Consider the following 24,958-nt stretch of genomic DNA (forward strand, 5'->3'; position numbering starts at 1 on the left):
GGATGGCCTTGAGTTAGAGTGATAATCGCCTGGAGAAAAAGAGACCGACCGAACGAGCAATCGATGGATAGATTGAGAGTAAGGGAAAGCGATGAGAATGAATGTGATATGAGAAAAAAAACACAAAAAACAGACCGAAGTTAAGTTGAGCGACAACATTGTTTAATTTGTGTGTGTTTTGCAGTGAGATTGGGAGGTGGCGGGGGATGTAAGGACAGGGGGTAAGGGAATGAGATTGAGATTGCATCCCAGATGGCACCCTTTTCCCTATATAGTGCACTACTTTTGACCAGAGCCTTTAGCTTCCGTAGGTCTCTGGTCAAAAGTATTGCACTAAATAGGTAATTGGGTGCCATTTGGGCTGGAGCCTCAGCACGCAGAAGAAACTGGCAGTAGCGGGTGCCGGGGCTGGTCTGATGAAGCCATTAGCGCTGGGGCACTCAGCCACTCAATCACACTGACACTTCAATAGAGGCCCGATGTGGCCATTCCTCAATGCCCAGCCAAGCCACCTTGCCCACTCTGCTAATCGCTACAATCATTTAGTGGGGAAAGCCTGAACTCCCAGCCTCCGAAATGCTACCCCTTCATTTCTCCCTCCCTCCCTTTCTCCCTCCACCCCTTCCACCCTCCCTCCCTCCTTAAAATGTCAGCTCTTCCAGAAGTCACTATCTCTCTCCCTCTCCATCCTCCTTTCCTTTTTTCTATTATTCTCCTGTCCTTTCTCAATAGCTAAAGGAGACGCTAGTGGATATAGCTGGCATGAGAGAGCAGTGACGTACACCCTAAACAGGGCACATGGTAGAACCATGAAATTAAAATCCTTAACTTTTATATGGCGGAACACCTTCCGGCTGGGAGGGTTATGATGTCATAATCGACAGGCCAGGGGGTCAAAGGTCAGAGTCAGAGAGTGATTGGCTGGGATCAGAGAGTTATGTAAAAGGTATACAGCTGTGAGAGAGAGATAGTGTTAGAGACAGACAGTGTGCTGGAGCTTTGAAGCAGTAGCTCCTAACAGGATCCTTTAGATACACCTCCCTGAGAATCACTGAGAAGAGACGGAGGAAAAACCCCACCATGAGAAGGAGAGGAGAGAGGGAGGAAGGCAGGCAGCAGAAAGAGAGAGGGGGCAGAGAGAGAGAGAGGGCTAGCAAAGGCTAACTGGGTCATACTGGTAGAGTGTAATTACAGTAGTTATGTCTCTCTCTCTTTGACTCCCTTTCTCTCTCTGTAGCATGCTGTTCTCTCGAGTGATGTAACTACTGTGCCAACAAAGTATGTTTAAATAAAAATAATTATCTGTCTCTCTCTCTATTTGACGATCTTTCTCTTTCTTTGACTCCCTTCCTCTCTCTGTATCATGCTGTTCTCTCACAATCAGGCTTTCTTCTCTGCTCTCTTTTTCTCACAATATGTAGACGCAATTTGAAGCAGTGAACACGCAATCATTTATACAGGGTGAATCATAATTTGGGCTATAAAATGCAGTGATTTACAGAGAAGAATACTGGTAGCCTACCTGAAATGTGAGCGATGGAGATTTTCATGATGTTTTGATGTTTCATGATTTTCACAGCTAGCCCCATTGCCTTTACCTTGTCATATCACTCACACATAACAGAGGGTTGGTGGTGAGTGGACGAGTTGTATATCCACATTATCTGATGTCATTATTTTATTATTTCATTCCTGTATTGAGGCTGTGTGTGTGTGTGTGTGTGTGTGTGTGTGTGTGTGTGTGTGTGTGTGTGTGTGTGTGTGTGTGTGTGTGTGTAAATGCATGGGTGTGCGTGTGTGGGATCAACAGGGATACATTGTCCTTTCTTCCATTCAATTCATGCTCTATATGTCATAACAACCCACATTATTACACACTGAATAGTCAGGTCAATAAGTAGATAATAACTGAGCACACACACACTCACACCATGTTTCAGAGCTTGTAGGCTGTTGATCAGTTAGTCCAAGCTACAGTCTTTATAAATCCAGCCCAAAAAATAATAATAATACAATTCTCACACTTTATGAACAGTGAGGGTAAAGAATGCAATAAAAGATGCCAAAACCAAAAAGATAATCAAGATATATATATATATTTTTTAAATCTAATTTGTGACACTGCTTGGGAATATCTCTGCACTTTATTAGACATGAGTCTGATAAACAAAAAGAGTGTTGTGCATGGATTTGCATGTATGGGCCAGCCTACTTTCTGCTACAAAAAGCACTGATGTGTACTGAACCTTCAATACAATGGCAGCTTCATTAATATAAACAATATCACCTTAATCTATAACCGGTGTGACCGGTATGACATTCGACTGAATAATTGGTTTTCTGCTATTTAATAAAAGGCATGCCGTATTCCTATAAAGGCAGCCCATTTGAATTCTTAACTTCTTAATTAACTCATCAGCTTGCTTTGTGAAAGATACCGAGATATTTATAAGTGGTAACATGATCAATGTGGGCACGATCCAATGCACAAATGCATAAATCATTAAAAACGTTTTTAAGCTTTTTGGAAAATAAAATATACTTAGATTGACATACATTAAGTACCAATTTCAGTTCAACAAGTGCTCTCTGCAAAGCAGAAAAGCCTGATTATAGTTCTGAAAGAGCCTTGTCAACGAAAGGGGCAGCATTTCATCTGCATACAATTTTCTACAGACAAAACATTTTTGTTGATATAGACAGTAAAAATTACAGGGCCCAAATTAGGCCCCTGTGGGACACCCTTAGTAATATCAAGGAAAGCTGACACCATCAACAACAAAAAAAGGGGATTTTCTTTTGTCATGTACACCAGATAGGTGCAGTAAAATGTGTTGTTTCACAAGGTCAGCCATAGTAGTACAGCACACCTGGAGCAAATTAGGGTGAAGTGCCTTGCTCAAGGACACATTGACAGATTTTTCTGGCCCAACGCCCATCCGCTAGGCTACCTGCCGCCCAGTTAAGAAACATATTGTGTCCTGTGTGTCAGGTAGTTTTCAAACCAAATGCAGACTGCCTGACCCTGGACAATTTTAGATATTGTACGAATGAATAATAAATGGTCAACAGTGTTGAAGGTCTTCGACAGGTCTATGAAAAGGGCAACACAATGCTGCCTTTTGTCAATGCAATTTACAATGTCATTTACCACAAAAGAAACAGCAGATGTACTGCAATGACCTGACCTGAAACCAGACTGAGTTGTCATAGTAACACCGGGTGTGTGGCTTATTGGTGGTGGTGCTCGTGCTTCCTATCACTCAGATGTTATGTAGCAAGCTAAGGTGACAACACTTTTATAGCACAAAGGATAAGATGATCCAACTGTCAGAATGAGTCATTTTTAGCAAGCCACAACAGTCAACTATCTACTGTCGTTAGGTAGCTGTTTAGCTTTATAGCAAATTCACGAATTTGTTTGTAAAACAATAACAAGCTAGTTAGCTACATGTTCTTGTCAAACTGTCAACAGAGTAGCAAGCAAGCAACAAGACTTGCCAAATTACTTGAGGGTAGATAATTCAGATTTGACCATTCAGGCACAAGTCGCATGGCCAGGAATCAGATTTGTATCTGATTTCAAACCACCTATGAAGGTGGTTTGAAATGTGGCTTGAAATATCTGATTGCATGTGCTCTGTGGCTGTTCAGACTGCAGGAAAAAGAACGGATTCAAATCCGATTGGGGAAAAAAGATTTGAGTCAGATCAAAGTGTGAACAAGGTTTTAGAATAGGTTTTGAAGCTAGAAATTATCTAAGCTCGAGACTTGATGAAATATTATTTAATTCTCACTAAGCAAGACAGTTTAGAGATTGGGAGATAATTATTAATGTCAGAGGCGTAACCACCAACATTTGAAGTCGGAAATTTACATACACTAAGGTTGGAGTCATTAAAATTCATTTTTCTACCACTCCACAAATTTCTTGTTAACAAACTATAGTTTTGGCAAGTCGGTAAGAACATCTACTTTGTGCATGACACAAGTCATTTTTCCAACAATTGTTTACAGACAGATTATTTCACATATAATTCACTGTATCACAATTCCAGTGGGTCAGAAGTTTACATACACTAAGTTGACTGTGACTTTAAACAGCTTGGAAAATTCCAGAAAATTATGTCATGGCTTCTGATAGGCTAATTGACATAATTTGAGTCAATTGGAGGTGTACCTGTGGATGTATTTCAAGGCATACCTTCAAACTCAGTGCCTCGTTGCTTGACATCATGGGAAAATCAAGAGAAGAGCCAATATCTCAGTAAAAAAAACGGTAGACCTCCACATGTCTGGTTCATCCTTGGGAGAAATTTCCAAATGCCTGAAGGTACCACGTTCATCTGTACAAACAATAGTACGCCAGTATAAACACCATGGGACCACAGACGTCATACACTCAGGAAGGAGACGCATTCTGTCTCCTAGAGATGAACGTACTTTGGTGCGAAAAGTGCAAATCATTCCCAGAACAACAGTAAAGGACCTTGTGAAGATGCTGGAGGAAACAGGTAAAAGTATCTATATCCACAATAAAACAAGTCCTATATCGACATAACCTGAAAGGCCGCTCAGCAAGGAAGAAGCTACTGCTCCACAACTGCCATAAAAAAGCCAGTCTACGGTTTGCAACTGCACATGGGGATATAAATGGTACTTTTTGGAGAAATGTCCTCTGGTCTGATGAAACAAAAATAGAACTGTTTGGCCATAATGACCATCGTTATGTTTGGAGAAAAAAGGGGGATGCTTGCAAGCCGAAGATCACCATCCCAACCGTGAAGCATGGGGGTGGCAGCATTATGTTGTGGGGGTGCTTTGCTGCAGGAGGGACTGGTTCACTTCACAAAATAGATAGCATCACGAGGTAGGACAATTAGGTGTATATATTGACGCAACATCTCAAGACATCAGTTACAGCTTGGTTGCAAATGAGTCTTCCAAATGGACAATGACCCCAAGCATAATTCCAAAGTTGTGTCAAAATGGCTTAAGGACAACAAAGTTGAGATATTGGAGTGGCCATCACAAAGTGCTGACCTGAATTCTATAGAAAATTTGTGAGCATGTGCGAGAAAGGAGGCCTACAAACCTGACTCAGTTACACCAGCTCTGTCAGGAGGAATGGGCCAAAATCCACCCAACTTATTGTGGGAAGCTTGTGGAAGGCTATCCGAAACATTTGACCCAAGTTAAACAATTTCAAGGCAATGCTACCAAATACTAATTGAGTGTATTTAAACATCTGACCCACTTGGAATGTGATGAAAGAAATAAAAGCTGAAATAAATCATTATATCTACTATTATTCTGACATTTCACATTCTTAAAATAAAGTGGTGATCCTAAATGACCTAAGACAGGGATTTTTACTAGGATTAAATTGTGGGAATTGTGAAAATCCAATTAAATACAGATTAAATGTATTTGGCTAAAGTGTATGTAAACTTCGACTTCAACTGCATGTAGAGAGGGAGTTCATAGGCAGCTTTCCAGACTCTAGGGATAGCATCATATATAATTGTCAGGTTAAACATACGTGTCAATGTTTCTACAATTAGGCAGAAAGCTGAAGCAATAAAGGATCAAGCAAATCAGCCCAAATTGATTTGTTTTACTTCAATCTTAAGCAGGGCATCTAGCACATCACAAGTAGATACTTCTTCAAATGGAAACAAAGATTCACTAGAAGTTGACAGATCTTCCGTCATGCCAACTGGAGGCTTGGAGAGGGAAGAGCAGTCTATTGATCATCCAGGGACAATTAAACCACCTTTTTTTTTAAATGTGCCTGTTGAGAATTTTTGTTGTTGATTGAAAGCATCACTTATCTAAAGATGCACATTCCCAAGATGCATATGGAGGTAGGGAAATGTGTGAAAGCCATCCCATGGATAGTGTTTCAATCCAGGGGAGGCTGAGTGTGAGAGCATCATCCCTCCTCCTCTCTCTGGAGAAGAGTTTAAACTATAATAACCTATTTCAGACTAAAACAAGTGCTATATTTGTTGTGAACTCCACAGATCAAGGATTACCATGTGAACAATAACATCATTCACTGTACTTAACATAATCCACTGTCTGTAGATTATCCTACAGTATGGGCTGGGTTCTGGATTCTGTAGATTATCCTACAGTATGGGCTGGGTTCTGGATTCTGTAGATTATCCTACAGTATGGGCTGGGTTCTGGATTCTGTAGATTATCCTACAGTATGGGCTGGGTTCTGGATTCTGTAGATTATCCTACAGTATGGGCTGGGTTCTGGATTCTGTAGATTATCCTACAGAATGGGCTGTGTTCTGGATTCTGTAGATTATCCTACAGTATGGGCTGGGTTCTGGATTCTGTAGATTATCCTACAGTATGGGCTGGGTTCTGGATTCTGTAGATTATCCTACAGTATGGGCTGGGTTCTGGATTCTGTAGATTATCCTACAGTATGGGCTGGGTTCTGGATTCTGTAGATTATCCTACAGTATGGGCTGGGTTCTGGATTCTGTAGATTATCCTACAGTATGGGCTGGGTTCTGGATTCTGTAGATTATCCTACAGTATGGGCTGGGTTCTGGATTCTGTAGATTATCCTACAGTATGGGCTGGGTTCTGGATTCTGTAGATTATCCTACAGTATGGGCTGGGTTCTGGATTCTGTAGATTATCCTACAGTATGGGCTGGGTTCTGGATTCTGTAGATTATCCTACAGTATGGGCTGGGTTCTGGTTTCTGTAGATTATCCTACAGTATGGGCTGGGTCTGGATTCTGTAGATTCTGTAGAGGCCAAGGCCAGTGTAGTTGGCACACACACAGACACTCACAGACACACAGAGACGCAAACACACACACCATTGACAACTATGTGCTGTTTTCAAGTGATTGTTAAATAAGTGTTATACCTATTTGGTTTTAATATCATCACCTCTTGAAGAGAACTGCATGCTTTTCATAATCAGTAAATATCAATGAATGATGTTTTTTTCAGATAGGTGGGGTTAGCCAGATCCATTTGGCATGTAGCTAGTTAAGCAAACAACACGTGTCATTTAGCTTGCTTCATCAGAGATTTGGCTTTTGGAAACAGCTTGACATTAGCAAGTCCTCGTCCTGGTAAAGTTGTCAGCCGGACTACTGTCATCACCACTATAGATGGCAGGCAAATCAAACAATATTTTGATATAGCCATCTAGTTTATCCCCTGAACAGTAGCTTGTAAACTAGCCATATTGACCTGGTCTGTTATCTAAACTCTTAGAAAAGGTGCAAATTGAAATCATATCAGGTTCTTCGGTTTGTCCCCACAGGGGAAAACGTTTTATTCCTAGGTTGAACCCTTTGCAGAGGCTTCTACCTAGAGTTCTACCTATGTAGGGTCTACTGAGTCTTACAATGTTGATTAATCCAAAAGGAGTAGGCAAGAGAATGGTCATGGACAGGCAAAAGGTCAAAACCAGATCAGAGTCCAGGAGGTACAGAGTGGCAGACAGGCTCGTGGTCAAGGCAGGCAGAATGGTCAGGCAGGCGGGTACAAAGTCCAGAAACAGGAAAGGGTCAAAACCGGGAGGACTAGGAAAAAGGAGAAATGCAAAAAGCAGGAGAATGGGGAAAACCGCTGGTTGACTTGGAAACATACAAGACCAACTGGCACAGAGAGACAGGAAACACAGGGATAAATACAATAAGGAAAATAAGAGACACCTGGAGGGGGTGGAGGCAATCACAGGTACAGGTGAAACAGATCAGGGAGTGACAGACGTTTGGAACCACCAAGACTCTTCCTAGAGCCGGCCACCCAGCCAAACTGAGCAATCGGGGGAGAAGAGCCATGGTCAGGGAGGTGACCAAGACGCCGATGGTCACTCTGACAGAGCTCTAGAGTTCCTCTGTGGAGATGTAAGAACCTTCCAGAAGGATAACCGTCTCTGCAGCACTCCACTAATCAGGCCTTTATGGTAGAGTGGCCTGGCGGATGCCACTCCTCGTAAAAGGCACATGACAGGCCGCTTGGGGTTTGCCAAAAGGCACCTAAAGAGTCTCAGACCATGATAAACCAGATTTCTCTGGTCTGGTGAAACCACGACTGAACTCTTTGGTCTGAATGCCAAGCATCACGTTTTGAGGAAACCTGGCACCATCCCAACGGTGAAGCGTGGTGGCAGAATCATGCTGTGGGGATGTTTTTCAGCGGCTGGGACTGGGAGACTCGTCAGGTTTGAGGCAAAGATGAACAGAGCAATGTACAGAGAGATCCTTGATGAAAATCTGCTCCAGAGCACTCAGGACCTCAGACTGAGGCGAAGGCTTACCTTGACCCTAAGCACACAGCCAAGACAATGCAGGAGTGGCTTCGGGACAAGTCTCTGAATGTTCTTGAGTTGCCCAGCCAGAGCCCAAACTTGAATACGATCTAACCTCTCTGGAGAGACCTGAAAATAGCTGCACAGCAACGCTCCCCATCCAACCTGACAGAGCTTGAGAGGATCTGCAGAGAAGAATGGGAGAAACACCCCAAATACAGGTGTGCCAAGCTTGTTGCGTCATACCCAAGAAGAGTCAATGCTGTAATTGCTGCCAAAGGTGCTTCAACAAAGTACTGAGTTAAGCATCTGAATAATGTTGTAAATGTTATATTTCAGTTTTTATTTTTTATAAATTAGCTAATTTTCTCTAAAAAACTGTTTTTGCTTGTCATTACAGGGTATTGCGTGTAGATTGATGAGGGGGGAAAAACTATTTCATACATTTCAGAAAACGGCTGTAACGTATCAAACTGTGAAAAATGTCAAAGGTCTGAATACTTTCCAAAGGCACTGTATATCATAAGGCCTTTCTTTGAGGGCATAGCTACACCTTAACTTCAGTGGAGATGAGAAACTTACAGGCCACAGCACGCCTGCAAGTCACATTATGCTGGCTTGCAATGAGATGTTTAATTCCCATTGGAATCCAGCCAGAGATAGGATAAGTGGAATTGTTTATCGCCTGCAACCTGCATTCAGAATGACTGACAGGGTAAGGGAGATTGAATACTGAGACAATCTGAATCATCTAAACTAGTAACGGGTGCAATAAGTACAACTGCCTACAGATCGGATTAATTTAGAATTTGTAATTATTTATCTTGGTGAACCATAACATTTATCAACCAATCACTGTACATGCAAAAATACAACAATTCTGAAAACCACCCTCCTATAGAACATGCTGGGAAATGTGATATGTGTTTCTATGTTGAACCCTTCTTGCCTTTCAAATAATCTTTCTTGCCTTTCAAAAAATCATCAAATAACTTTTTCTTCCAAAAACAGTTCTTATGATGTTAAAGGTTCCAGGTAGAATCGTTTGCCTTACAAAGGACCCTTGTGTTCCAAAAAGGGATCTTCAGATCAAAACGGTTCTTGGTAGAACACTAGCCCTTTTGGAACTATTTTTTCTAAGAGTGTCGCTAGCCAATTTGATGTGGTCCATCAATAAATGAAGTCTGTCATGTCTGTCAGCAGCAACCGTCGTTAAACGCTTAAAAACAACGTTGAAAACGGGATAATGATACCTGACTTCACTAGGCCGGCTTACGTTGGTTGGAGATAAAGTACATTAGGTCTACTTACCACTAAGTTTAGCCAACTGTACAACGTTTCTACTGGCCTTGCAAAGTAGACATTATCAGCTAACAGTACATCAGCAAATGAGTCCTTCTGCTGCTTGACAGGAGGAGCCCACATAGATTTTTTTTTTTACATAAACCACTGATACTCGTCCAGTATAGTTTTGTGACATTGTATTGATAATCTCTATGATCTCTATGCACACACACACATGCAGGGGCCAGTGTAGGTGGCTGGTACAGTATAGTAGTGGGAGAAGCATTATTGTTTTCAGTACAGCAAGAATGTCTTCAGATGTGTAGGCGACTTGTGCGGGTTTGTGTGTGTGTGTGTGTGTGTGTGTGTGTGTGTGTGTGTGTGTGTGTGTGTGTGTGTGTGTGTGTGTGTGTGTGTGTGTGTGTGTGTGTGTGTGTGTGTGTGCGTGCGTGCGTCCGTGCGTGTGCGTGTGTGTGTGTGTGTGGTCAGCTCAGGATGAGGAAGGTGTGAAGACTAATCCAATAAACTGCAATCAGGGACAGTGTGAGCCAAGTGTTCTGCACGGTCCACACTACTCTGTGTCCCTTTATTTGAGTCCTCATTTTACTTCATTTTCCATACATTTTGTCATCATGCACTTTGCCCCGGCATGTGTGTGTGTATGTTCCTATCTCTTCTCCATACCATATTACAGCCCTTGCATGCCCAAATAGAAAACTAATCTCCTCCTCTGTCCCTGCACCAGATTTACCACATACTACTCCTCTCACACCCCACTCTCTCTTTTTTCTCTCTCTTTCTCCCTTTATTTCTCTTGTTCACTTGTCCATTTCTCTCCCTCTGGGCTCTGTGGCACACTAAATCAGAGGCTCAGCTACCTTGTCATCCTGCGATTACCTGCAGGAAAATAAAGTGACTGCAAAGGGAGGCAAATAGAGGCTTTAAACACCAAATCATACAAGGACGACCGCAGGGCCACTAGGCTCTCTCTCCACTGGTCACACGCACACACACACACACACACACACACACACACACACACACACACACACACACACACACACACACACACACACACACACACACACACACACACACACACACACACACACACACACATACACACACACACACACACAAACCCGCACAAGTCGCCTACACATCTGAAGCCATTCTTTACCCCAGCAGCACCACTAACAGACACTGCTGGCTCCACTACAATGGGCTGTGTGTAGATGATGGGTCTTTCTAGGTAACACTGCCTATGTGATTTCTCTTTTAAAGAGGCCCAGACCACCTACCTGCTTCGATGCTAATCGCAGCTAAATTGCTAGACCCGCGACTCCGGTGTGCTCCGTATCTGATCAACCCAGAGGGTAATCACTCAACGCACATTTCCAGCTAAAGCTACCATGCAAGAGCAATTTCCCAGCTTTTCCCGGCCCAGCCTCCGCCATGGCACACTATAGCAGGCTGCTACAACCTCTGTCTGCATCACAAATGGCACCCTGTTCCCTATATAATGCGCTACATTTACCAGAGCCCTATGGGCCCTAAGTAGGGAGTAGGGTGTAATTTGACGCTCACCCTCTGTGGTTGCTAGTGGTAGGTTGATAGTGGAGTGACCCTGCTCCCCGAGCACAACTGAAATGGAGTCAAGGGGGAAGGAATACAATAGAATTGTGACATTGGCCAATTGGGGAGATGAATGTGTTGTGTTGTTGTTGTATTATTTGTACCGGGTGATTTAGGAGCCGCTGACCTGGGGAGGGGAGAGGAAATAGAATGAGTGATTTCAGCAGAAGAAAAGGAGAGAGGGAGAGAGATATGAAGAATGAGGAGAGGGAGAGAGAGATATATGAGGAATGAGGAGAGGGAGAGAGAGATATGAGGAATTAGGAGAGGGAGAGAGAGATATATGAGGAATGAGGAGAGGGAGAGAGAGATATGAGGAATGAGGAGAGGGAGAGAGAGATTTGAAGAATTAGGAGAGAGAGAGAGAGAAATATGAAGAATTAGGAGAGGGAGAGAGAGATTTGAGGAATGAGGAGAGGGAGAGAGAGCGAGATATGAGGAATGAGGAGAGGGAGAAAGAGATGGATATGAGAAATGAGGAGAGGGAGAGAAATGTGAGGAATGAGAAGAGGGAGAGGGAGAGAGGGAAGGTGGAGAGAAGCGGGAGAGAGAGTGATAGAGAAGGTGAAAGGACAGAGGAGTGTGTTGCTGATATACAGATTTTTTTCTCAAGTACCACATTCTATCTCTCTCCCCCGCTCTCTGTCCTCTTCTTCCCCTTAGAATGCAACATTGTTGTCTCCAACTGCCCCCCACCTCCTCTCCTCCACTCTGCTGTATACCTCCACCACAGCAGCAACGGCGGCAGTGCTCCTGAAGCTATCTGTCAAACTGCTACTGCCCTCATCATCACGGGGTCCTGCCTGATGTCTGTGTGATTATAGCTGACCAGTGCAATGCCTGACCTCAACTCAGCACTCTACTCACACTGATACCTGTCCTGAGAGAGGTGTGTGAGTGTCTGTTTGTTTGTGCAACCTAGCCTGATTCCCATGCCTCTGATGGCAGAGCGGAGAGATCAGCAGAGAGCAAACAATGGTATCTGCACATGTAGGGCTGACCATCTACTCAACCTATCTCGCACTCAGTCACTCCATGAGCAGCTGGGGTTGCTGGGCCATCTCTTACATGGCTCAAATGATTTGTAAGCTATAGCCTAGTAGTGCAGTGCAATGCAAAAGTATTCATCCCGCTTGTAAATTTTTCCTATTTTGTTGCATTACAACCTGTAATTGAAATGGATTTTTATTTGGATTTCATGGAATGGACATACACAAAATAGTCCAAAATAACTTGTTTAATAAAATGTAAATAAATTAAAACTTAAAAGTGGTATGTGCATATGTATTCACCCCCTTTGCTATGAAGCCTCTAAATAAGATCTGGTGCAACCAATTACCTTCAGAAGTCACATAATTAGTTAAATAAAGTTCGCCTGTGTGCAATCTAAGTGTCACATGATCTGTCACATGATCTCAGTATATATACACCTGTTCTGAAAGGCCCCAGAGTCTGCAACACCACAAAGCAAGGGGAACCACCAAGCAAGCGGCACCATGAAGACCAAGGAGCTCTACAAACAGGTCAGGGACAAAGTTGTGGAGAAGTACAGATCAGGGTTGGGTTATATAAAAATATCAGAAACTTTGAACATCCCACAGAGCACCATTAAATCCATTATTTAAACAATTGAAAGAATATGGCACCATAACAAACCTGCCAAGAGAGGGCTGTCCAGCAAAACTCACGGATCATGCAAGGAATTAATCAGAGAGGCAACAAAGATACCAAAGTTAACCCTGAAGGAGCTGCAAAGCTCCACAGGGGGGATTGCAGTATCTGTCCATAGGACCACTTTAACATACACTCCACAGACCTGGGCTTTATGTAACTGTGGCTAGAAAAAAATACAGAGAGTCCATCTGTAAACAGCCCATATCTACCTACCTCATCCCCATACAGTATTTATTTATCTTGCTCCTTTGCACCCCAGTATCTCATCTTGCACATTCATCGTCTGCACAACTACCATTCCAGTGTTTAATTGCTATATTGTGCTATATTACTTCGTCACCATGGCCTATTTATTGCCTTAACTACCTTCTATTGCCTCATTTGCACTCACTGTATATAGACTTTTTGTTTTCTTTTGTTCTACTGTATTATTTTTGTTTATTCCATGTGTAACTCTGTGTTGTTGTATGTGTCGAATTGCTATGCTTTATCTTGGCCAGGTCGCAGTTGCAAATGGGAACTTGTTCTCAACTAGCCTACCTGATTAAATAAAAGTGAAATAATAATATATATATATTTACAGTATATTACTAGCAACACAGAAGCCAGTAAATTACTCTAGATGTACAGAACTTGTACTGTAACAGAAATGTACAGTATATTACTGGAACACCTGATTATGGTAACATACTGTATTTCTAGAATTTATAGTGAATTACTGCAAGTACAGTGGTTAGAAAACTGTTGCAGATTTGCAGGCAGCTAGTGCAAACAATGGCAGTTTTTGATACGTATTTCAATATGTTCAATACCTATTTTGTAAATTGTATTTCACTGGCCTGAACTACAATTAATGTAGCCTATTTTGTAACAGTTTAATAAAAAATATCTGATGCATTTTGAATTTTCAATTACAAATGTGTACTTACAAGTAGCCCGCCAAACATTCTCGGTAACAGTAACACAATATTTTTACTTGCTATATTCTTGTATACCTTAGTTTAATACACTGACTGTAAGTCATTCTGGATAAGAGGGTCTACTAAAATGTAAACATAAAAATGAACACCTGCAAAGTGCACTGCTGGGTATTGTTCTATTGAGCTCCACCCCCAAACAAGGCTAAACTTTATCAAAATACAAATAGTTTGAGGGTGGAGCTCATTAGAATAATACCCAGCAGTGTGCTTTGCAAAGTTTTATTTTAACATTTACATTTTGGTTATTTAGCAGACACTTTAGTCAACTTAGTCAGTGCATTCATCTAAGGTTGATTAGAAAAACGCATATAACATTAATCACAAGTCAATTGTTTCCGAAACCATCACTGGGAATGTTGTTGTAGTGCATTACATTGGTCTTTCACATATATTTTAACATGTATACTGTATAATAGTTATAAATGCCCAGTGATGATCGATGATCATACAATACTTTTAAATTGCTTATTGAGAGTAATTGAAGTCTGTAATCATGTTGACATTTTCTAGTAATAACATTGGATTAGTGCAAGCAGGTTGGTTGTTACGTGCTTGTATTTTTTTACACCATATTTATTACATTTTGTGTTTTTATCACTTGCACTTCTAGGCCTAAACATTACAGGGCAAAACAGATCAAAAGGTCACAGCTTAATATTAAACTATTACAGGTTTAAGACCCACTATGACTCTGATCTGTTCCCTATACATGTATACATTCAATTGTTAGGGCTTAACTACCACATATCAGTTCAATTGGTACAGCATTCTAACTAACAGGTCCAACAAATATAGCCATGTACAAGGCACGAATCAAATAAACTCAGCAAAATAAAGAAACGTCCCTTTTCAGAACCCTGTCTTTCAAAGATAATTTGTAAAAATCAAAATAAGGGTTTAAACACTGTTTCCATGCTTGTTCAATGAACCATAAACAATGAATAAACTTGCACCTGTGGAACAGTCATTTAGACACTAACAGCTTACAGACGGTAGGCAATTAAGGTCACAGTTATGAAGACTTAGGACACTAAAGAGACTCTGAAAAACACCAAAAGAAAGATGCCCAGGGTCCCTGCTCATCTGCGTGAACGTGCCTTAGGCATGCTGCAAGGAGGCATGAGGACCGCAGATGTGGCCAGGGAAATAAATTGCATTGTCCGTACTTTGAGATGCTTAAGACAGCGCTACAGGGAGACAGGACGGACAGCTGATCGTCCTCGCAGTGGCAGACCACGTGTAACAGCACCTGCACAGGATCGGTACATCCGAACATCACAGGTACAGGATGGCAACAACAACTGCCCGAGTTACACCAGCAACGCACAATCCCTCCATCAGTGCTCAGACTGTCCTCAATAGGCTGAGAAAGGCTGGACTGAGGGCTTGTAGGCCTGTTGTAAGGCAGGTCCTCACCAGGCAACAACGTCGCCTATGGGCAAAAATCCACCGTCGCTGGACCAGACAGGACTAGAAAAAAGTGCTCTTCACTGACGAGTCGCGGTTCTGTTTCACCAGGGGTGATGGTCAGATTCGCGTTCATCGTCAAAGAAATGAGCGTTACACCGGGACAGATTGGGATCTGATCTGTCATGGCGGTGTGTCACAGCATCATTGGACTGAGCTTGTTGTCATTCCAGGCAATCTCAACACTGTGCATTACAGAGAAGACATCCTCCTCCCTCATGTGGTACCCTTCCTGCAGGCTCATCCTGACATGACCCTCCAGCATGACAATGCCACCAGCCATACTGCTGGTTCTGTGCATGATTTTCTCTGAGACAGGAATGCCAGTGTTCTGCCATGGCCTGCGAAGAGCCCAAATCTCAATCCCATTGAGCAGGTTAACCATAAAAGGTTTTAGAATGCCAGTCTGATCTGTTCATTTACATTTACATTTAAGTCATTTAGCAGACGCTCTTATCCAGAGCGACTTACCCTGGTACATTTAATTGTTAGGTAACTACTTCCACATCTCACATAAATTGGTACTGAATTCTCACTAATGGGTGCAGCAAACATAGCCTCTTACAAGGCACACCTTAAAATATGTTAATGATCAGAAATTGTTTCGCTGCCCACAACATTTTCCCACAATGCACCATAATTCACAGTATTCTGCTGTAAATATACAGCAAAACAGATAATACAGTACTTTACTGTAAAATGGTATTGTAAACTGGACAATGTGATACAGCCGGCCATGTGTGGTGTCCCCATGCATAACAACAACTTAGCAACTCTTGTTTTCACAGGGCTGCATTTCTGAACATAGCGTGTGTGTGTCAGAGTGAAAGGCTTGATGTAATGACGTGCTGTTGCCCATATTCTTGTGGAAAAGCAAAGAGTCAGTACTTTACATATACACACACAGACCACGGCATGAAACACACCACGGTCTGACACACAGTCCACCTTGGGCGGCAGGGTAGCCTAGTGGTTAGAGTGCTGGACTTACAACCAGAAGGTTGCCGGAAGGTTGCAAGTTCAAATCCCCAAGCTGACAAGGTACAAATCTGTTGCTCTGCCCCTGAACAGGCAGTTAACCCACTATTCATAGGCTGTCATTGAAAATAAGAATTTGTTTTTAACTGACTTGCCTAGTTAAATAAAAATAAATCAACACACACACCTGAGCGGAGGCAGGCTGGCACCCATTGACGGATCATTAGACCTCTATGTTTGTGTCTCTCTGTGTCTTTCTCTCCTCTGTTTCTTTTTCATGTCATTCCAACTCACTATCTTTCTCTCACTCTGTCAATTGCCATCATTTCTCTTTTTCATCGAGCTCTCTCTCTCTCTCTCTTTCTAGCCCCGTTTATACCTGGTGCTAACATGTGTCCCTTGTCCTGATCTTGTCCACATTATGATTGTTCCCACATTTTTAGACAGGTGTAGATGAATAAAAGATGCATTGTGATCTGATTGTGATCAGATCTTCCTGACCACCTCAGGCATGCATTGTGTCTGGATATTTTACAAGTGTATACAGATCTGGAGAGTGAAACCATTTAAATTATAATTATAAACGCCTACAAAATAATTGACAAGTTGCACCACTGACGTATGGCATAATTATGTGTCTTAAAATAAATTAATAAATATTATTTAAAATACATATCTGTCAAATAATTTGCATACAGGTACATCTGCACACAATGCGGACACATTGGCCAGATAAGAGACATTTTAATTCCTTTGAATTTCTACAGAATCAGAGGGAGAGCCAAAGAACAGGAAAGAGAGTGAATGAAGGACAAATATATATATATATATATATATATATATGTCACGCCTTGGTCTTAGTATTTTGTGTTTTAGTTAATTAGTTGGTCAGGCCAGGGTGTGACATGGGTTTATGTTATTGTGTTGTTGTATTGGTTTTTTTGTAGGCATTGGGATTGTGGTTGATTAGGGGTGTGTTTAGTTTAGGTTTGGCTGCCTGAGGTGGTTCTCAATCAGAGTCAGGTGATTCTTGTTGTCTCTGATGGGGAACCGTATTTAGGTAGCCTGGGTTTCACTGTGTATTTCGTGGGTGATTGTTCCTGTCTCTGTGTAGTTTCACCAGATAGGCTGTAATTAGGTTTCACGTTCCGTTTTGTTGTTTTGTATTTTGTATCAGTTATTTCATGTACCGCGATTCATTCATTAAAAACATGAGTAACCACCACGCTGCATTTCGGTCCGACTTTCTTGCGACAAACAAAGAACGCCGTTGCAGAATCACCCACCACACACGGAACGAGCGGCGTGGTAACAGGCAGCGACAGCAAGAGCAGCGAAGGGAGGACGTTATGGACAGTAGAAGTATGGAGTATACGACGTGGGAGGAAATAGACAGGTGGGCGGTCGACCCAGAGAGAGTGCCGGAGCCCGCCTGGGATTCGCTGGAGCAGTGCGAAGAGGGCTATAGGAGAATGGAGTTGGAGAGGCAATCACGACGGCGCAGAGGAAAGCCCGGGAATCAGCCCCAAAAATGTATTGGGGGGGGGGGGGTTTACAGGGAGTATGGCTACGCCAGGTAGGAGACCTGCGCAAACTCCCTGTGCTTACCGGGGGGCTAGAGAGACCGGGCAGGCACCGTGTTATGCAGTGGTGCGCACGGTGTCCCCAGTGCGGGTGCATAGCCCGGTGCGGTATATTTCAGCTCCGCGTATCGGCCGGGCTAGATTGAGCGTCGAGCCAAATGCCATGAAGCTGGCTCTACGCATCTGGTCCCCAGTGAGTCTCCTTGGGCCGGCTTACATGGCACCAGCCTTGCGCTCGGTGTCTCCGGTTTGCCTACATAGCCAAGTGCGGGCTATTCCACCTCGTTGCACTGGCAGGGCGACCGAGAGTATTCAACCGGGTAAGGTTGGGCAGGCTCGGTGCTCAAGAGCTCCAGTGCGCCTGCACGGTCCGGTCTATCCAGTACCACCTCCACACCCCAGCCATCCGGTAGCAGCTCCCTGCACCAGGCTTCCTGTGCGTGTCCTCGGCCCAATACCACCAGTGCCAGCACCACGCATCAGGCCTACAGTGCGCTTCTCATCTCCTGCGCTGTCGGAGCCTTTCTCCTCTCCTGCGCTGCCGGAGCCTCCCGCCTGTTCAGCACTTCTATAGCCTTCCTCCTCTACAGCGCTGCTGGAGTCTCCTGTCTGTTCAGCGCTATCAGAGCCTTTCTCCTCTCCTGCGCTACCGGAGTCTCCCGCCTGTTCAGCGCTTCTAGAGCCTTCCTCCTCTACAGCGCTGCCGGACCCTCCTGCCTGCATGGAACAGCTAGAGCTGCCAGTCTGCATGGAGTTGCTAGTCAGCCAGACTCTTCCAGAACTGCCAGTCAGCCAGACTCTTCCAGATCTGCCAGTCAGCCAGACTCTTCCAGATCTGCCAGTCAGCCAGACTCTTCCAGATCTGCCAGTCAGCCAGACTTTTCCAGATCTGCCAGTCAGCCAGACTCTTCCAGATCTACCAGTCAGCCAGACTCTTCCAGATCTGCCAGTCAGCCAGACTCTTCCAGATCTGCCAGTCAGCCAGACTCTTCCAGATCTGCCAGTCAGCCAGACTCTTCCAGATCTGCCAGTCAGCCAGACTCTTCCAGATCTGCCAGTCAGCCAGACTCTTCCAGATCCGCCAGTCAGCCAGACTCTTCCAGATCTGCCAGTCAGCCAGACTCTTCCAGATCCGCCAGTCAGCCAGACTCTTCCAGATCCGCCAGTCAGCCAGACTCTTGCAGATCCGCCAGTCAGCCAGACTCTTCCAGATCTGCCAGTCAGCCAGACTCTTCCAGATCTGCCAGACTCTTCCAGACTCTTCCAGATCTGCCAGTCAGCCAGACTCTTCCAGATCTGCCAGTCAACCAGACTCTTCCAGATCTGCCAGTCAACCAGACTCTTCCAGATCTGCCAGTCAACCAGAATCTTCCAGATCTGCTAGTCAACCAGACTCTTCCAGATCTGCTAGTCAACCAGACTCTTCCAGATCTGCTAGTCAACCAGACTCTTCCAGATCCGCCAGTCGGCCAGGATCTTCCAGATCTGCTAGTCAACCAGACTCTTCCAGATCTGCTAGTCAACCAGACTCTTCCAGATCTGCTAGACAACCAGACTCTTCCAGATCCGCCAGTCAGCCAGGATCTGCCAGAACTGCCAGCCAGCCAGGATCTGCCGGATTCAACTGCCTGGCTGGGCTTCCTCTCAGTGCTGGGCTGCCCCTCAGTCCTGAGCTTCCCCTCAATCCCGAGCTTCCCCTCAGTCCCGAGCTGCTTCAGTCCCGAGCTGCCCCTCAGTCCGGAGCTGCCCCTCAGTCACGAGCTACTCCTGAGTTCAGTGGGGTTCTGGGTGAGGACTATTAGGCCATAGTTGGCGGCGAGGGTGGATTATCCCAGGACGCGAAGGGGAGGAACTATGACATTTATGGAGTGGGGTCCACGTCCCGAGCCGGAACCGCCACCATGGACAGATGCCCACCCGGACCCTCCCTATGGTTTTGAGGTGCATCCGGTAGTCCGCACCTTAGGGGGGCGGTTCTGTCACGCCTTGGTCTTAGTATTTTGTGTTTTAGTTAATTAGTTGGCCAGGCCAGGGTGTGACATGGGTTTATGTTATTGTGTTGTCGTATTGTTTTTTTTTGTAGGCATTGGGATTGTGGTTGATTAGGGGTGTGTTTAGTTTAGGTTTGGCTGCCTGAGGCGGTTCTCAATCAGAGTCAGGTGATTCTTGTTGTCTCTGATGGGGAACCGTATTTAGGTAGCCTGGGTTTCACTGTGTATTTCGTGGGTGATTGTTCCTGTCTCTGTGTAGTTTCACCAGATAGGCTGTAATTAGGTTTCACGTTCCGTTTTGTTGTTTTGTATTTTGTATCAGTTATTTCATGTACCGCGATTCATTCATTAAAAACATGAGTAACCACCACGCTGCATTTCGGTCCGACTTTCTTGCGACAAACGAAGAACGGCGTTACAATATATATATATATATATGTATATGTATATGTATATATATATGTATATATGTATATATATGTATATTTATTTATTTGGTTTATCTGGCTTTTGTGAAAATGTTGCGTGCTACATGCTACACAAAATGCTATGCTAGCTTTGCATACTCTTACACAAATTAGTCAATTTCTATGGTTCAAAAGCATATTTTGAAAATCTGAGATGACAGTGTTGTTAAGAAAAGGCTAAGCTTGAGAGCAAACGCATTATTTTAATTTTATTTGCGATTTTCAGAAATCGTTAACGTTGCGTTATGCTAATGAGCCTGAGGCTTAGTCACAATCCCGGATCCGGGATGGGGAGTTTCAAGAGGTTAAATAACACAATGTAACTCCAAGTCAATCACACTTGTGTGAAATTAAACTGTCCACTTAGGAAGCAACACTGATTGACAATAAATTTCACATGCTGTTGTGAAAATGGAATAGACAACAGGTGGAAATTATAGGCAATTAGCAAGACCCCCCCCAATAAAGGAGTGGTTCTGCAGGTGGTGACCACAGACCACTTCTCGGTTCCTATGCTTCCTGGCTGATGTTTTGGTCACTTTTGAATGCTGGAGTTGCTTTCACTCTAGTGGTAGCATGAGACGGAGTCTACAACCCACACAAATGGCTCAGGTAGTGCAGCTCATCCAGGATGGCACATCAATGTGAGCTGTGGCAAGAAGGTTTGCTGTGTCTGTCAGCATAGTGTCCAGAGCACGGAGGCGCTACCAGGAGACAGGCCAGTACATCAGGAGACATGGAGGAGGCCGTAAGAGGGCAACTGCCCCTTCCCCAGACCTGAATCCAATTGAGCACATCTGGGACATCATGTCTCGCTCCATCCACCAACGCCATGTTGCATCACAGACTGTCCAGGCGAATGCTTTTGTCCAGGTCTGGGAGGAGATCCCTCAGGAGACCATCCGCCACCTCATCAGGAGAATGCCCAGGCGTTGTAGGGAGATCATACAGGCACGTGGAGGCCACACACACTACTGAGCCTCATTTTGACTTGTTTTAAGGACATTACATTAAAGTTGGATCAGCCTGTAGTGTGGTTTTCCACTTTAATTTTGTGTGACTCCAAATCCAGACCTCCATGGGTTGATAAATTTGATTTCCATTGATATTTTTGTGTGATTTTGTTGTCAGCACATTCAAGTATGTAAAGAAAAAAGTAGTTAATAAGAATATTTAATTCATTCAGATCTAGGATGTGTTATTTTAGTGGTCCCTTTATTTTTTGAGCAGTGTATATATATATATATAGAGAGAGAGAGAGAAAGAGGTGATGATGATAATTCTTTAAAGAGATGGAGGGAAAATAATGGTAAAAATAATGGTAATTGACAGAGTGAGAGAAAGATAGAAAGCTGGAATGACATAAAAAAGAAACTGAGGGTAGCGAGACAGAGACAGTGACAGAGATACAGAGAGACAGTGACAGAGAGACAGTGGCAGAGAGAGACAGAGACAGTGACAGAGACAGAGTGGCAGTGACAGAGAGAGACAGAGAGGCAGTGACAGAGAGAGACAGAGGCAGTGACAGAGAGAGACAGAGATGCAGTGACAGAGAGAGACAGAGAGACAGTGGCACAGAGAGACAGAGAGACAGTGGCACAGAGAGACAGAGAGACAGTGACAGAGAGAGACAGAAAGACAGTGGCACAGAGAGACAGAGAGACAGAGACAGAGAGGCAGTGACAGAGAGAGACAGAGGCAGTGACAGAGAGAGACAGAGAGGCAGTGACAGAGAGAGACAGAGATGCAGTGACAGAGAGAGACAGAGAGACAGTGGCACAGAGAGACAGAGAGACAGTGACAGAGAGAGACAGTGACAGAGAGAGACAGAGGCAGTGACAGAGAGAGACAGAGAGGCAGTGACAGAGAGAGACAGAGGCAGTGACAGAGAGAGACAGAGATGCAGTGACAGAGAGAGACAGAGAGACAGTGGCACAGAGAGACAGAGAGACAGTGACAGAGAGAGACAGAAAGACAGTGGCACAGAGAGACAGAGAGACAGTGACAGAGAGAGACAGAGAGACAGTGACAGAGAGGCAGTGGTAGAGAGCAAGAAGTAGCAAGGAAGGGGGACAAAGTGCTATATAAGTCCCATGTATTATTACTATTATTATTATTTCTATTATTATTAGAGATAAAAAGCTAAATAATGAGTAAAGGAGGGACAAAGAAAGAGAGAACAAGACAGAAGAATTGGGGAAAGAGAAAGAATCAGGAAAGAGACAGAATGAAGGATGGACAAATAAAGAGGGAGAGAGGGAGTGAACGAAAAAGGTGGTGGGTATCTGTCACTTTCTATTTAAGTGGTGGTTTCACGCCACACGGGGCTAACGGACAAACAATCCATCCTTGTTTACCCTGCTCAATGTCACTCACACACACACACACACACACACACACACACACACACACACACACACACACACACACACACACACACACACAGCTCAATGCCAATCACAGTGGATTGGAGGGAATTGGATTCTCGATCAGACCGGAGGTGAATTATTTTATTTTCAATTTGAAGGAGCACATTAACAGTCTTTTTCTGTCCTTCTTTGTTTCTGTCCTGCTTTGCTTCCCCTGCTCTGGAAGTTTTTGTCTGGAGGTGAGGAGGGTGAGGGAGATGAGACCATAGAATTACATATTAGAGTAATTTGACAGGATCTCTGTGGTTGAGACACATATACTTTTTTATATTCACACAATGGGACGCCAATTGATTCTCAACCAATCTCACATCTACAAAATAAACAGAACTTTCAGGCAACTAGTGTACCTGATTTTGACACAGCCTCAACAGTAACTAATGTTTACTTGACTGCTGTGAAACTAAGGTAATAATCCACTAGTTGAGGGCAAGTTCTCGTTTGCAACTGCGACCTGGCCAAGATTAAGCAAAGCAGTTCGACACATACAACAACACATAGTTACACATGGAATAAAAAAATATACAATCAATAATACAGTGGGAAAAAATCTGTATACAGCATGTGCAAATGAGGTAGGATAAGAGAGGTAAGGCAATAAATAGGCCATGGTGGCGATGTAATTACATTATAGCAATTAAACACTGGAATGGTAGAATGTGCAGAAGATAAATGTGCAAGATGAGATACTGGGGTGCAAAGGAACAAGATAAATAAATAAATACATTATGGGGATGAGGTAGATTGGATGGACTATTTACAGATGAGCTATGTACAGGTGCAGTGATCTGTGAGCTGCTCTGACAGCTGGTGCTTAAAGCTAGTGAGGGAGGTAAGACTCAGTGAGATATACCTGTGAGATATACCTGCTGGAGCACGTTCTACGGGTGGGTGCTGCTATGGTGACCAGTGAGCTGAGATAAGGTGGGGCTTTACCTAGCAGAGATTTGTAGATGACATGGAGCCAGTGGGTTTGGCGACAATTATGAAACGAGGGCCAGCCAACGAGAGCATACAGGTCGCAGTGGTGGGTAGTATATGGGGCTAGTATATCGACTGCATCCAATTTGTTGAGTAGAGTGTCGGAGGCTATTTTGTAAATGATATCGACGAAGTCGAGGATCGGTAGGATGGTCAGTTTTATGAGGGTATGTTTGGCAGCATGAGTAAAGGATGCTTTGTTGCGAATTAAGAAGCTGATTCTAGATTTAATTTTGGATTGGATATGTTTAATGAGATTCTGGAGGGAGAGTTTACAGTCTAGCCAGACACCTAGGTATTTGTAGTTGTCCACATATTCTAAGTCAGAACCGTCCAGAGTAGTTGTATGGCATTGAAGCTCATCTGGAGGTTAGTTAACACAGTTGATATATACAGAGAAGAGAGTCTGCCAGAGAATTGAACCCTGTGACACCCCCATAGAGACTGCCAGAGATCTGGACAACAGGCCCACCGATTTGACACACTGAACTCTATCAGAGAAGTAGTTGGTGAACCAGGCTAGGCAATCATTTGAGAAACCAAGGCTGTTGAGTCTGCTAATAAGAATGTTTTGATTGACGGAGTCGAAGGCCTTAGCCAGGTCGATGAATAGGGCTGCACAGTAATGTCTCTTATCGATGGCGGTTATGATATCGTTTCGGACCTTAAGCGTGGCTGAGGTGCACCCATGACCAGCTCTGAAACCAGATTGCATAGCGGAGAAGGTACTGTAGGATTCGAAATGGTTGGTAGTCTGTTTTTTTAACTTGGCTTTCGAAGACCTTAGAAAGCCAGGGTAGAATAGATATAGGTCTGTCGCAGTTTTGGTCTAGAGTGTCTCCCCCTTTGAAGAGGGAGATGACCGCGGCAGCTTTCCTATCTATGGGAATCTCAGATGATACGAAGTTAAGGTTGAACAGGCTAGTAATAGGGGTTGCAATAATTTCTGCAGATAATTTTAGAAAGAGAGGGTCCAGACTGATTTGTTGGGGTCCAGATTTTGCAGCTCTTTCAGAACATCAGCTGGATTTGGGTGAAGGAGAAGTGGGGGAGGTTTGGATGACTTGCTGTGGAGAGTGCAGGGCTGTTGACCGGGGTAGGGGTAGCCAGGTGGAAATCATGGCCAGCCGTAGAAAAGTGCTTATTGAAATTCTGAATTATTGTGGATTTATCGGTGGTGACAGTGTTTC

General features: G+C 43.8%; 1 protein-coding gene across 1 annotated transcript in view; it reads left to right on the forward strand.

Moving 5' to 3' along the window:
* Positions 1-24,958, forward strand: part of LOC135512079 (RNA binding protein fox-1 homolog 3-like) — a 798,827-nt gene that overhangs the window by 211,516 nt on the left and 562,353 nt on the right. The window lies entirely within an intron of this gene.

Source organism: Oncorhynchus masou, chromosome 24 (assembly GCF_036934945.1).
Source record: "Oncorhynchus masou masou isolate Uvic2021 chromosome 24, UVic_Omas_1.1, whole genome shotgun sequence".
NCBI classification, from domain to species: Eukaryota; Metazoa; Chordata; class Actinopteri; order Salmoniformes; family Salmonidae; genus Oncorhynchus; species Oncorhynchus masou.